General features: G+C 43.4%; 1 protein-coding gene across 2 annotated transcripts in view; it reads left to right on the plus strand.

Moving 5' to 3' along the window:
• The first annotated feature begins 5105 nt into the window (after positions 1-5105).
• The window catches only part of ELOVL5 (ELOVL fatty acid elongase 5), a 60999-nt gene continuing 51247 nt past the window's right edge, over positions 5106-14857 (plus strand). Inside the window, exon 1 of one of the 2 annotated variants that reach the window (XM_026665253.2) lies at positions 5106-5368. The gene's annotated coding sequence lies outside the window, so the exon portion shown is untranslated. Of the gene's footprint in view, positions 5369-6791; positions 7088-14857 lie in introns of those variants that run through there. The other variant, XM_026665252.2, reaches the window with a different exon arrangement.

Consider the following 14857-nt stretch of genomic DNA (forward strand, 5'->3'; position numbering starts at 1 on the left):
TTTGTTTATAACTTTTGGGCTGGTTTGGGATAAATAAGATGCCGTGATAAATTTTCTACAAGTGGATTACAATAACGGAGAGTTTTGAAACTCTAATTTTGTTTCATTTCAAGAAATATTACTTTCCTTGTTAACTATTTGGTCACTAACATAACATATAGAAGACAGGTCAACAAGTTGCAAATAGATTTAGTAATTTAAAATTTTTTGGACGGTTTGTTTCACAAGGGGTGGGAACTAATGTAGTAATATATTAATCAGTATTCAACCAGAGTGGACAATACATGTATAATGTCTTTTTTTAATGCACCTTTGATTGTTTTGTGTTTTGGGGTTTTTTCCCTTTTGTCCTTTTGGATTTTGAGTTCTGTATTTTGTATTTTAACTTCGTTTTGAATAAAATAAATACAGGTTTAAATTTATATATATACAAGAGGTCATTCTGCCGCAGCTATTTCTAACATTACCAAAGCTACCCCAATTTAATCTCCTGTTTCCATGATGCTACCTTGTCTGGGTACTAAGCTTCCTTTATGCAACACTGCCCAGCAAAAATCCCTCCAAGAGATGGCAACATTATATTAGTTGCTCTTTCTACAACACAGGAAAACTTGGGTTCAACAAAGAATCAGTAAGGAAGCTAAGCTCTAAGACAGTGATCCCCAACCTTTCTTATGCCGCGGCCCGGTATCCCCAACCTTTTTTATGGCGCGGCCCGGTACCGGCATTAGCTGGGCGCCACCATCTTTTTTTGATGAAAAAGTGCTTCCGGTGAGCTTTCTACCCGGAAAAGCTCACCGGAAGCACTTTTTCATCAAAAAAAGATGGCGGCGCCCAGCAAACCAGCGGCCCGTAGGACTTGTTCCACGGACCGGTCCCGGTCCGTGGACCAGTGGTTGGGGACCCCTGCTCTAAGAGGGCTGAATGGAGGAGTCAGCGCAACTAAAACAGCCACACTAATGGCTGAGAATGACTAACAAACCATGTGGCATCCCAGTAGGTAAGCTAATGTCCCCAGGAACACTCCACCAGGTAGAAAGGTGAATAACTGACATTTTAAGAAAGAAAAATATGCAGCCCATAAATATCCAAGGACTTCTTTGTTAGTTTCAGAAATGCTGTGCTGTCTTTTTTTTTTTTTTTTTTTTGTGCTGTGCCTTCAGCTATGACATTGGCACAGGGAGAATTGTTCTTACTCTCACAAGTTTGTGTGCTTTGTTCAAAAATGCAATCTCACTGTTTTCCAAATGCCTACTTAGGAAGGGGGGGGAGGGGGGAGGTCGAAGTTGAACACCATGTAATAAGCCACTTTATCAAATATTTAACAGTGACACGATATTCAGAAATGGTCAGAGGAAGTTGAGAGAGGCAGACCAAACCAAAGCAAGTATTTGGAGTATGTTTTAGAAAGATTTATTATTTCAGACCGGGGCTTGTGGGTCAGGTGGGGTCCACAGATAGCCTAAAGTGAAAGAGATAAAGAAAGTTATAGTCCAGCCTGAGCTAAACATATTCAACTAGGAGAACTGAATTAGAATGAATCCTCTCCATTAACCTAATGCAGTCTAGCAATATTTCCTTCTCCCCACAAAAGGAACAAAACGATCTCCAGCCAAGAATTCTGACACAAAACCAGTTTTCTTTGGGGAAGCCATGTCCCTTCGGAAGGTGTAAGAAAAACTGACACAACTTAATCATGGAGTTAGACTTTGGCTTTGCTCCTGAAGCATTTTGACAGTTCTATTAGGGCCACTGTGACAGTGGTGATATTCTACTGGTTCAACTTGGTTCTGCTGAGCCGGTAGCACCAATGAGCAGCAGAGACCGAACCGGTTGTCTCCGACGTGCTGCTGTTTGGCCCACCTGCCTGCCCGGGCTCCCATACTAACCTTTATGTCCTGCTATTAAAGCGCAGCTGCTTTGCGTGGCACAGTAGATTGCCACGCGGCAGCTTGCTGGAGCGACATGGAGAGTGCAGGGTTGTAGGAGGTGAGTTGGAAAGCCTCTGCGCCTGCGCAAAGTGCACGCTTGGCGCATGCAGGCATGCAATGTACGTGTGCACAATGCGTGCCCACCAAGCCACGCCCACCAAACCACCGGTAAACATTTTTGAAACGCACCACTGCCCTGTGACATTATTGCTCTTTCTATCTCTACAAATGGTAGCTGAGAATTTTGGGAGATGTAGTCCACAGAACTTAAAAATTGCCGACAGGGAAAACACTGATTTAGAACAATTATTATAGCAGCATTCCTCAGCTTAGCAGAGTCCATGCGAATCAGACTATAACTTGCACTACCTCTGGCCAGGAAAGCCAGCTCTGGGAAGAACTGATGATTTGTTGAGTGCTGCGATTTGTGGAGTGCTGTAGGCCAGGGGTCCCCAACTACTGGTCCGCGGACCGGTACCGGTCCGTGGAACAAATCCTACCGGGCCGCTGGTTTGCTGGGCGCCGCCATCTTTTTTTGATGAAAAAGTGCTTCCGGTGAGCTTTTCCGGGTAGAAAGCTCACCAGGAAGCACTTTTTCATCAAAACAAGATGGCGGCGCCCAGCTGATGCCGGTACCGGGCCGCGGCATAAAAAAGGTTGAGGACCACTGCTGTAGGCCACTAGAAAAGTCACAGGTTGGGGAAGGCTGCTGTAGCCAGAGGTTCAAACAAAATATTTCACGTAACCCAATTTTGCTCAAAGGTCATTTCATTTACTATGTCCACAGAGCCCTGTGACATTTTCAAGACACATTTATTTGTCATTCTGTGTGCAAGGCTTCAGTGCAAGAATGAGAACATGTGCTTCATCCACTTACTTTAAGGACTTCTGCTTTTGTTTTAACCAATTTAGAGGGAGGAAGAACTGAACTATCATTTGTCTGAGACTTATACCTGAGCATTTTCAGATTCTGTTTGATCTATTTGATCCCATTGCAGCACCCCCCCCTGATCACATGATAAAAAAATCAGCTTAGTAGCAACTAGCTGATCTTTATAATGGTGGCAGTTCCAGGGTCATGTGATCCCCCTTTGTGACTTTCTGACAAGCAAAGTCAACAGGAAAGCCAGGTTTACTTAATAACTATGTTGTTAACTTAACAACTGTAGTGATTCACTTAGCAATGGTGGCAAGAAAAGTCATAAAATAGAGCAAAACTCATTTAACTGTTTTGCTTAACAACACATTTTTGGCTTGGTGGTGATTGTTAAGTGAAGCATTATGTGTATGTTCAGTCGCAAAAGCAGTTTTGGAAAGTCCTAGTTTAAAAACAAAACAATAATTTGAAAAAGTACTTTCAAACCGGGGACATAGCCCTTGATATGCTCTAGTGAGGATGTTTCATGACACACACGTACATGGAGTGTCAAGTTAGACAGTGAGACTTCTTTTGATATATGAGCCATGAAGGCAATATGATCATGCACATTTATTGCATCTGCCCACAGTCTGTGATGAGAGATGAAAAAAATAACATTGGCTGTCCAAGTTTATACAATATTCTAAGTCATAAAGTGACTTGCCATGCTGGCCTAGCAATTCTGGTTTGTAAACTATGGTCTTACAGCTGGAGTAGGCAATATTTGGCTGTCTGGGGACCTCAGAACCTGTGTTGGGGAGCAGGAGAAATGAAGTGGGGAAAGTGGACAAAGCCAGGATTTTCTGTGTTTCTCTGAAACTGGACAATAGGTCATGTGTGGTGGCCTATCTTTAAATAAACTAAGTTTACCTCCCAAAGATATTTAAATTACACTTCTCACTTTCCTGCTGTCACTAGAAATTGGTCTGGGGTAGTGCACCCAAGCTTGATATCTCAAGTTGCTCAGTCCTGGCTGAGATTGTTGTCTGAACTTGACTATGACGTATTCAACAAATCAACACCAGTGAAAACCATGGTTTCTTGCATTATGTGAAACTCCTGGTTTAGTATTTATTTATGAAACTTGTAAATTGCCCATCTCATCTGAGTTACTCTGTGGGTGGTTTACAAATAAAAACCAAAGAAACATAGCAAAAAAAAAAATGTTAAAAAAAGAATTAAAACAAGTTTAAAAAGTTAAAAATTACAAGAATTACAAAAGGGGATGGGGAGAGCCCTCAAGTCACCACCCACGCTCAAGGTTGCGTGACACTCAAGCCCCCCCCATACCAGTTTGCAGCCAGAAGAGTAATACTGTACACAACCCTATTTATTTGATTTTTTATTAGATTACAAACAACTCGAAGTAGTGAATATACATAATATTCCTTCCTCCTCTTCTTTCCCCAACAACCACCTTGGGAGGTGGGTTAGACTACAAGAGAGTGGTTGACCCAGAGTCACCCAGCTGGCTTTCATGCCTTAATGTGGGAGTAGAACTCCCAGTCACCTGGTGACTGAGCCAAGATTACCCAGCTGGCTTTCTTGCCTAAGGCAGGATTAAAACTCACCACAGGCTCTTGGTTTCCAGGCTGGCGCCTTCACCACTACCTCAAACTGGCTTATTACATTTCTGTCCTGCCTTTCATTCATAAACTCAAGGTGCATAGTAGATCCATTCCTTTCCCAAAAAACACACTGTGAGGTAGGTTGGACTGAGAGTAATCGGTCCAACAAATCATCCACCAAGCTTCCCTACCAGAGGAGGAGGGACTGGGAATCTGGATTTTCCCCCCACAGCCAGTCCAGCGCCCAATATTACACATTTTGACTCCCTATCACCGAATCTCTCGTTATCCTGCCTGAATAGCGTCAACTGAAAAGATTTGTCAGTATTTTAGGAGTGGCGTTTTTCCTTGCAAGCATCTACACTCCAGGAAAGTATGCTCTCTCTATATATCATTATAGTTGTGCTTTTAAATAGTTGTGCTATAATGACATGGGAAAATACCCGAAGCTGAATACCATACATGTAAGTACCGGGAAAACTTAAGAAAACATATGGTATTTAGGTTTCTTCGGGTATTTTCCCACGTCTTAATATTTGTGCTTATATACACATACACACACATATATATGCTTTCTAAACTTTCCCTTGGCGTCACAAATAGAAAACATGCGGAAAAAGTGGGTTATAATCCTTTGGTCGGCTCCAATAAATAAATGAAAACAAAAAACAAAAAACAGGCGAGGCACCGGCTCAAGTCACCTCATCCTCTCGCCGGCTTTCAGCGCGTCAAAGCCCCGTCCGAGGTTGTTCGGTCAAAGCAGGCGAAGGGCCCGCCTCCTCAAGGCTCGAGGCCCCGCCCGCCCTTTCCGTCGCCCCCCTCCGATTGGCCACGTCCGCTGCCGGGCGAATGGGGTGACCCGCGGGCTGCGCTTTTGCCGTGGAGAAGCGGAGCTGGCCGCCCTCGAGCCGGGCAGAGAGAGAGAGTCGTTCAGCTTGGAGGGCGATCCGGTAAGTCCGCGCTTGGTCGCCTTCGAAAGTGCTTTGAAGGCGAGGCCGAGGGAGCTCGCTCGCCAACAGTATTCGTCCTAACAGTGAGGACAATTAACCAGTGGACCAGCTAGCCTTCAGGAATCGTGGGCGCTCCATCACTGGAGGCTTTTAAGAGGAAACTATTTCAACCACTTACCTGAAATAGTATAGGGGCCCCTGCTTGACAGGGGGCTGGTCTAGGGTCCAAGGTCCCTTCCAGCTCTAGTCTATTCTATGCGCTTGGCCTCCCGTCCCGAGGCTCTGCAAGGCTGCAAGAAACAAGGGTCGGCACGTCGGTTTGCACGCATTGGCGTCCTTGCACACGTCTTTCTTCCAATACGGTGCCATCCTGTCCCGGCTTCGATCCTCCCACCTTGTTTTGGGTTTTTTTAAAAACTTCTGGCAGACATTTGGTGCACTCAGATCAAGTCGCTTAGTTTCCCGCGCTGGGCTTTTTTTTTTTTTTTTGCACGATGCCTCTGCCACCTCGGGCTGCGTTCGCCAACGCGTCCCACCCCTTTAGTTTCGTTTACTTTATTGTCGTTGCACCTCGTTACAACGAAATCGAAACACTTAATTTATTAATTTAATTATTCCTTTAGTCCTTTTTAAGAGGGGAGGTGTTTGCAACGGCACATCGATTCACAAGTTAGGCCAACGAGCTGGAATCCCACCAGGTGTTTAAAAAAACAATTAAAAAGCCAGGTTAGCAAGAAGTCGGCTTATAGGCACGCAGAGGAAGCGTGCCGTATCGATTCCTAAGCGACCTAGGGTTTGTCTGAACGTAGCCTACCCCCCCAATGCAAGACATGCAATTGCTTGTTCCCGATTTCGGCGCTCCCCACCCCCGTCCGAAAACTGAAGTTGAGGGTCAGGTGCAACGCAATCGCTTTGTTCCGTTGTGTGCGAACAGCCGACGTCCTTAAACCGCCGAAATCTTTCTAGACCGCCCTCGCCAACCGTTAATTGCTTTTACCGCAGCGCCGAACAATTACAGTCAAAACCGCACGCACACACACAAAACTACCGTCTTAAGGACGGCGAAGGGTGCAATCTTTTTTAAGGACAGTTGTGCAAGCGTGGAAACATCTGTTAAACCTAAGAGGAAAAGGACGGCTTTACTTCGGAGCAAGTGCCGAGAACTTTGTGAACTCCTCCTCCTCTCCCATCCCAGCCACCCCGCCGAAATCATTGTAGGGCACCTCTTGCAAACAGGGCATAAGCGGTGTTTCCTCCCCCCTTTGATCTTTCTCCCGGGACTTTCCATTGTCTTTCAAAAAGTACCTCGGTTCTCCTCCTCGCGCCACATCGGCGTGACGTCATAATTCGCCCCCCCTCCCGTCCTTTCCTAGATCCCTTCCCAGTTGCCTCCAAGCCGCCCTCGCGACGTCACCGTCAGCCCACAATTTAGCCGAGCTCGCGCTCCCCTCGCCTTCCCCTTCTTTCCTCCTCTCCGCGAGCGGTGCCGGAGGAACCCCGCCGCTGCTTAGACCCGCCCCTGGCCCTTCCCTGCCGGCCTCTTCCAGCGTAACTGAACCACCGCCGCCGCCGCTGCTGCCGCCTCTTCCTTCGCTGTTGCCCGGATTCATCGCTCGCTTCCTTCTAAGTTGCCCGTGGCGCGGCCGAGGACGCGCGAGGAAGAAGGAGAAGCGGGATCCTATCCACGAGCTTTTATCCTTCGCGGAGGAGCCAGGCCAGGTGGGCCTCCAGGGAAGGGAGAACCAGGTTGGGGAGGATGGACGTGCGAGCTGTTGATCCGCCAGGGCGGACACGCTCCGGGCTTCGGATCTTCTTCGCGGGGAAGAGCGGGGTGGGGTGGGAAGCCGGGTCGGAGCAGGGCATCTCCGTCTCGGCCGCCGCGCCGGCTACTTCGGAGGCTGGAGCCCTTCCTTTGGGGCGGGCAAAGTATCCCAAGGTAGGAAACCTCGAGAGCCGGCCGGCTTGCACTGATCCCGGCGTGTGTGTATGTGTGTGCGCGCGCGGAGCTGAATCCCCGCCCGACAGCCATCCAGGGGCTCACACGAGAAGCGCCGGGCGGGGTGGGGATGGAAGAAGCGGGGAAGGTTCAGGCGGGGTTTTTGCAACCGGGAAGGAGCTCCAGTGCTGTGTGCTTCTTCCTTCCCTTTCTCCCAGCCCTCCGGGACGGGCTCCACGTGCATCCGCCCTTCTTTCGCCGTACCGTTATTGCTGCCTTGTGTGCGGTGGCAAAAGGCGGCGAGGCGGCCTAGGGCGAGTTGCGGAAGGGAAGCCTGCGAACCAGTTGCTCCTGGGTTTTCTCTCCTCGACCGAAGCGGTCAGGGTTGCAACAAGGGCTGCAGGCGGCGGCGCTCCGCGAATCTCTGCCGCGGCTGGAGGTTGAGCTGGCTTGGCCGGCTGGCACTTTTGCACGCAGGGCTGGGTTGCCCTCTTAAAGCAAGGGGGAGAAAGCGAGCTCCGAGGTTTTTGGAACCACAATTCCCAGAAGCCTTTGTCGCTCGTCGGGCTGATGGGAAGCCAAACCTAAAACATCTGGAAGGGCACCTGGGATGCTGCTGCGTTTAGAGGAGGAAAAGTGCGGATGCAGTTCGGTCTTCGGAGGCTTGTTCCTTTGAACCAGATATAAATCAATCCCTGGTTGAAACTCTTCGTTGTTGTGTGATGAATGTGCGCTTTAAGGGTGGGTTGCATGCAGCAGGTAGTCTTGGATTGGCACTGGCTCCAGGGATTGGGACTTTTCTAGAATAAAGTCTTTCGAGCTGAACAGCGTTTTGCAATTAAATGATTGCAGGTTTTCTGTTCTAGATCCCAGTCCAAACCTATTGATGAGAACCTATAAGCAGTGTTTTTCAACTGTGTGGACTTTGAACATAACTCTCAGATTTTCCCAGCCATCATGCAGTTTAAAGTTGCAGAGATTAAGAAACACTGGTCTATATAGTATTCAGTCTAAAAAGAATATATTCATGTATGAATATATATTGCCTGCAAGCATTCAGTCACTCTGCAAATTCTTCCAGGATTTATATACATGTAGTCCTTGACTTACCACCATTCGTTTAGTGACCATTCAAACTTTAATTTTCATGGTGGGCGTCTGTTCGCTTCATGTATGGGTTGGAGGGGTTTGAAGCGGGTAGTGATGCAGCTGCGGTATGGCTTCTGGTCAGTGGTCATGTCTCATCCGTGTGGGTGTGAGTCTGCTTTCTACGTGGAAGTGTGGTGGTAGCATCTTGTGTGGCCCTTGTGGGTGTGGGTCTGGTGTCATTCTTCATGTTAGGTACTCGTTTGTTAATGAGGGCGGGTTTCCAAATGGCTGGTAGGCAGGAGGTATCATCTTGTTTATTCATGCTGTGTGGGTGTTTTTCTATCTCTATGGCTTCTCTGATTATTCTGTTGTTGAAGTTTGAATGGTCACTAAAATTACTGAAAATTAAAAGTACTGAAAATTACTTACGACCAGTTTTCATACCTATGACCATTGCAGCATCCTCATAGCCACGTGGCCAAAATTCAAATGCTTGGCAATTGACGTGTGTTTATGACAGTTGCATTGTCCTGGGTCATGTGATCACCATTTGTAGTAACCTTTGCAGCTGGCTTTCAACAAGCAAAGCCAGATTTGCTTAATGACTGCATGGATCACTTAACTGTGGCAGAAAGGTTGTAAAATGAGGCAAAATAACTGAACGGCTGCCTGGAAATGTTGCCCTTAATTGTGATTGTAAGTCAAGGACTACTCATATATGAATAATTTTCCTTGACTCTGGCAAGTATCCCTAGTCAACCAACACATTTATATTGCAATAGTATCCACATTTTTTGGGGTTGTGCCTTGACAAGGAATTGCATTTAAATGCATTTAAACATGCTTATGATTGCTTTTTGAAACTAAAAAAGTATCTTCCATCTAATTTGCTCTAGGGTTACAGCTTGGGTAACGCTCATGTTAAGTTTTGTTGAAGTATCCGGCAAACTTTGTTCTATGAACAACAATACACTTATAAAACTTGTTAAACATTTGTCGCTCAGATTTCATTCTCCCATCAGTCAGAAAATGCAAAAAGGTACTCCTTAAGATGTACCTATGGAAATACAGACTTAAGTTAGTCAGTGCTGTGTGGTTTAGATGAAGGCAGATATCACCCCTGCTTTCCAGCAAAGAAGAATTCTTGATTGCATCAAGGGATAACTCATTAGACCACATTGCCCAAAATGTGGTCTAGCTCAGGGGTCGCCAACCTTTTGGACTTCAGGGATCACCAAACTCAGAATTTTAAATCCTGCGGACCAGAGACCTTGGGAAAATCCCCAAAAAAGTCTGCAGGAAAATTCCCCACCCAGTTTTCCTACTGATTGATCATTCTTTATTTGGGATCGCAGGATATTGTCTCCAGATTTATTCTCGGGGGCTTTTGGCTTCATGCAAGGAAAGCAGCAGAAGTCTTTCTTTCTCTCCCCCAAACTCCTCCAGAAATGAGTCTTTGTGAGACTTGTCACACCGACGCAGCCTCTTGGAGCAGGATGCCTTGCAGTGTCCCAAAGGCTCATTACTGGCGGAGTTTGGGGGAGAGAAATTAAGACTTTTGCTGCTTTCCTTGCGTGCAGCCAAAAGCAGAAGAAGAAAGAAGCAGCCCGGTGGCCAGGCAAGTTTCCCCCTCCGCCCTTTCTCCCCTCCCCTCACTACCTTGTGTTGTTCGCGATGCAAGCCTTGTGTTCCCGCACAGCCTGCATTAATTGCTTTGGGGGTGACATTTCTCTGTGGACCACCAAAATTTTCTCATGGACTGCCAGTGGTCCCTGGCCCACTAGTTGGTAACCACTGGTCTAGCTCTTCTCTAAAGGTGAATTTTTGCATTTTGTTGGTCTACTAGTTAGTTCTACTTAATTGGGGCGTTATATTGATTGTGTGTTAGGGGAAGCAGGTTAATTTTTGAAGCAACAACATCAATTATTTTTGGATTGGCAGAATTGTATAAATACCTTGGAACAGGTGTGTTGGTACAAGTATATCAACAAATTGGTAATTTGTCTTAAGATTTTATATTTAATCGAGATATTGTGATTACTGTTATGATGTTGGTCTGTAAAGTTCTTTGAGATTTACAGAAATAGTCTGCCCAAAAGGGTGGTACCACTTATTAAATATTAAGTTGCTCTTGTTGGATGAAAAGATAGAATTCTCTCTCCTCTGAGTTTAATTGCACCTGGACTCTTGCAATGGAAAAAATTTGGAACTGCATGAATCACAGTTTTGTAGTTTTGAAAGGTAACACCATTGCTTAGTCAGCAAGAAAGCTTGGTCTCATAATATAAGATCTGTCCTGACTTCTTTAAGAGAAATCTGCTGATTGTGGAAGGTTTATTTTAATTAAAGAAGAGACCAGTAAGATAATATATTATAGACCTGAGGGCTGATCTTAGGGTCCTGTAACACCATAAATACTAGAACAACAGTATTGCTCGTGGTTGCTATTGTACTTAGGTTAAGAAAAAGCACAAGAATTGTTATAATGATGAGATAAACTTGTGATAACAGTAGACACTATATAGTCTTATTCCCAATAGTTCTAAAGATAACCCCACAAGTCATGATGTTATACAAGGATGACTTCCATATTACTTGTGGCTGGAAAATGATACTTAGATATTGTGATGGCACAAGAGCTCTGGCTGTCACCTTATCTCAAAAGCGTGCAACCTCTGTAATAAGAGGATCATGGTCACTACTAGAGATTCAGTTGTAGAACCTATCTGTCCAGATACTGGTAACCACCAGTAACAAACCAACATCCTCTGCCTCATTCTATCACTTTGATATGTGAGTTCACTTATTTTGCTCACATTTATTTATTGCTAACCTAGTAATTCATGTATAAATAAATGTCAACCATTAAAGGTCGTCTGGATCTAGAAACAGACTCCACAAGAGGACTAGTACTAAGATAGGTTCTTTTTTGAGATAGGCACTTACAACAGAATCATGCAAATCTGATTGTGACTTTCTTCTTCTCATACCTCGGTTAAGTCAGGGAAAAGCCAGTCTAAAGAGGAATAAGCAACTATTGTAGGAGTCTCTTCCTAATTCTGTCTCTCTTTCTGGGGTTCAAAGGAATGTTTTTTGTTTATGTAATGTCTTGTGAATATTTCCTCAAGGTCATGTCCAAGGTTTCTATCTCAAAGGGAGAAAGTTGCTCTTGAGTTTAAAGAGGTGAAAAATAGTAGTTCAATAGTTAATTGCAACAGACATTAACAATCAATTACGCCTTTGTTTCTGTCACCTTTAAAGTATTTTGTGTGGCTACACCCTCTTTTCTAGTGCAGCTTCCAGCATGATGTAGCCCTTAGCTCAAGAACATTTGCATACTTCTGACCTACTTAGGGATTTCTTTCAGGATCCAGATGATAACAGGCAGCTTAAAAAACTCCATGATTGGTTTCTTTATCAAAGGTATTTATTGGATTTTTGTCTTTCATTCTCAGAAAGGAAGATACAGGGTTTCCTTGAATCTATTTATGCGTTTCTGTTTCCTATCTCAATGCACTTGCTGGTTGGGAGCAACTTTCAGATACGTACTTGGAGTAGTTTAGCTACTGAGGAGAAATTGCATAATCTCAAGGTGATTAATATTTGCATAATACTTTCACAGAGGTTCAGAATGAAATAATGCTTTTGCCCCAGGTAATATCCAGCTTTGCAAAAATAAATGGCTTCATTTCCTTGAGTCTGGCTTTCGAACAATACTGATTAATAAAGTGGTATGTGGTACAAAATATTTAGCTGCTGGTAATTTTGTAATGCTATACTTATTAGATAAAATTGCAGGGTATATTGATCAGGTAGGCTAAATAAATAACATCGGACATAAATGCAATAATTTGTGGGAAGAAATCTTCACAGTGTATAGATCATGTGAATAATTTAATTTGTTGCATTCTATTTAAATTTTAGCTGTTACTCTTTATTGGTTTGGCAATAAGGACCTAATTTAAGATAATATGTTTTGAGCTAATATTAACTTGTTCTACTTTTTCTTTCTATATGAATGACAGATAGCAGCTGAACTTTTTAAGGAGGTCTGCCTTCTCACAGAAGATAAAATTGAGATGAGGCATTTGAAATTAATATTCTGGCCTACCTGAATTTAATAGAAAGAATTTGAGTAGTTTTCTTTCGCCAATGGGGAGATGTTTCACCCTTACATTGACATCAAATAAAATGTGGAGCAGGATTTGTGAGATGTGAGGAAGAAGAGAACTACTAAAACTCAGCCGAGGGATGAACTGTACTCTGTTTCTGTACAAATCAAAGTCATTTTAAGCCTTTGAATTTCTGCCAAGGAATGGTGAATGTGGAATTTTTTAGCGCCTAAGCTTATCCGGAGCTGCCAATAGCAGTGGCCCAGATCTCCTAAATTGCTTTGTAATGCACTGTATGTATAAATAATGATATTGACTTGACAAGAATTGGGAACCAGATGACAGTACTTTTGGAAATCTACATTTGATTCAGGTTTGTGTTTCATAGTTTGGAGGCGATGAAAGCAGAGATGACACACAGGAAGATGAAGAAATAGGGAGGGAGAAGAAAAGGGAAAGACTGAATATAGGCATTAGGAATGTAAGCACTGTCAAACCTTGCATGAAGTCATTTTGAACAAGCAGGCTTCTCTTCACTATTTTTTCACACCAGGTTTTATAAGACAGATTTGATAGTAGGAACAAGATCCAGGTGGTTCTTTTTGCATAATAGTAAAAATGTGATTCACTTCAGGTGTAGTCCTCAACTTAAGTTGAGGATTGCCTGTATTTTGCTGTCCTTTTAATTAAACCCCAAACAGCTGTTTCTCCCTTTCCAATGATAGATGTATTTATTCACTTATTATTTTTTTGCTTTTTTAATTTATTTTTCACACTTTTGAATCACCCGTTTCCCTCAAAGAGGGACTCTGTATAATATGCATGTATTGTAAAAATGTATAATAGACAAAGAGACTTAATCCTTCAAGATTGCAATTATTGATTCAGAGTGGTTTATATTTTTAAAGATCTTGAAGAGAGTTCTTGATGGAGCAGGGGTTTTCTTTCATAGCTTATTAGTGCATGACAATTGTAGTTCAGTACAGGCCTTAGATTGCCTCCTGACTAATTTATTTATTTATATGCCACCCATCTCACTCACACTGAAATACACAAGCTTGGGAACAGGATGGAGGAGAGAAGAAACCATACAGGTAATCCTCGACTTAAAACCATAATTGAACCTAAAATTTCCTTTGATAAGCGTGACAGTTATTCAGTGAATTTTGCCCTATTTTGTGATCTTTCTTGCCACTGTTACTAAGTAGTTAAGTTAGTAACACTGTCGTTAAGTGAATCTGATTTCCCCATTGACTTTGCTTGTTAGAAGGTCGCAAAAGGTGATCACATGACCCTGGGGAACTGCAGCTGTCATAAATACATGCCAGTTGCCAAGCATTCGAATTTTGATCATGTGACTATGGGAATGCAGCCACAGTCATGTGAAAAATTGTCATAGCTAATTTTTTTCCCAGTATCTTAGTAACTTTGAACACTTACAAAAAGAATGGTTGTAAATAGAGAACTACTTGTACAATTCAAATAGAAAAGGCATTGTCTGAGTAGGTGACATCATCGTTTGTCCCATCGTTTGAACCAAGAGTAAAGTATATTTTTCTTAAGGAATTATTGGATTTGTTCCATAGAATCAACATTGCAGAGCCTTGAAATTCTGGGGAAGTAATGTTTGATGCATAAAAATGCAAGCAATACATGCCAAACAAATTTCTATTCTGGGGAATATTGTTGAAATAATGATGAACTCTCAGGCTGATATTTTTAGAAGAAGATTATTAAGTGTAAGACTTGGGGTGATATCTCTTTCTTTACACAAAAGGTTTACATATCATCATGCTAAAGCATATCTTCCTCTTTTTTTTTGCTTTGGTATGTTGTACTCTATGAATTCAGCCATGGGGATTTTTAATCCATGGTTTTGGGGCTTGTGCAATGTATGGCTGGCTAAGTGTTATTTAATTTATAAGCCACCCATCTCTCTATCCAGAGCGACTCTGGGCGGCTTTTAATGTTTATTATATGTTGAATTGTGGCGTATCCTTGTTAACCAAACCAAACCAAACCATGTCATGTTGTGCAATGTGAGCCAAGTCGTACGTTCTGTCAACATTTGAGAAATCCTTGCCAGCCATACTAAATTCTTAACTTTGAATCTAAGCTGTAATGTCATTGGTTTGGTATTGGTATGTTGCGTTACAAAACTATGGTTTATTGCTGAACTAGCAGATTTATCTAGATTATGAGTAAACTAAAGATAGTTTAATGTTGGGTCCAGCAGCATGAAGCAGCTAAAGATAGCTTAATGTTGGGTCCAGCAGGATAAGATACCTCCCATCTTATCCTCCCTCGATGGCTTTTCCTGATCTCAGGGATTTTAAACTAAAAACTTTTGAT

Source organism: Notechis scutatus, chromosome 1 (assembly GCF_049901735.1).
Source record: "Notechis scutatus isolate UNSWTSFEM ecotype Mainland chromosome 1, rNotScu1.2, whole genome shotgun sequence".
Taxonomy (NCBI): domain Eukaryota; kingdom Metazoa; phylum Chordata; class Lepidosauria; order Squamata; family Elapidae; genus Notechis; species Notechis scutatus.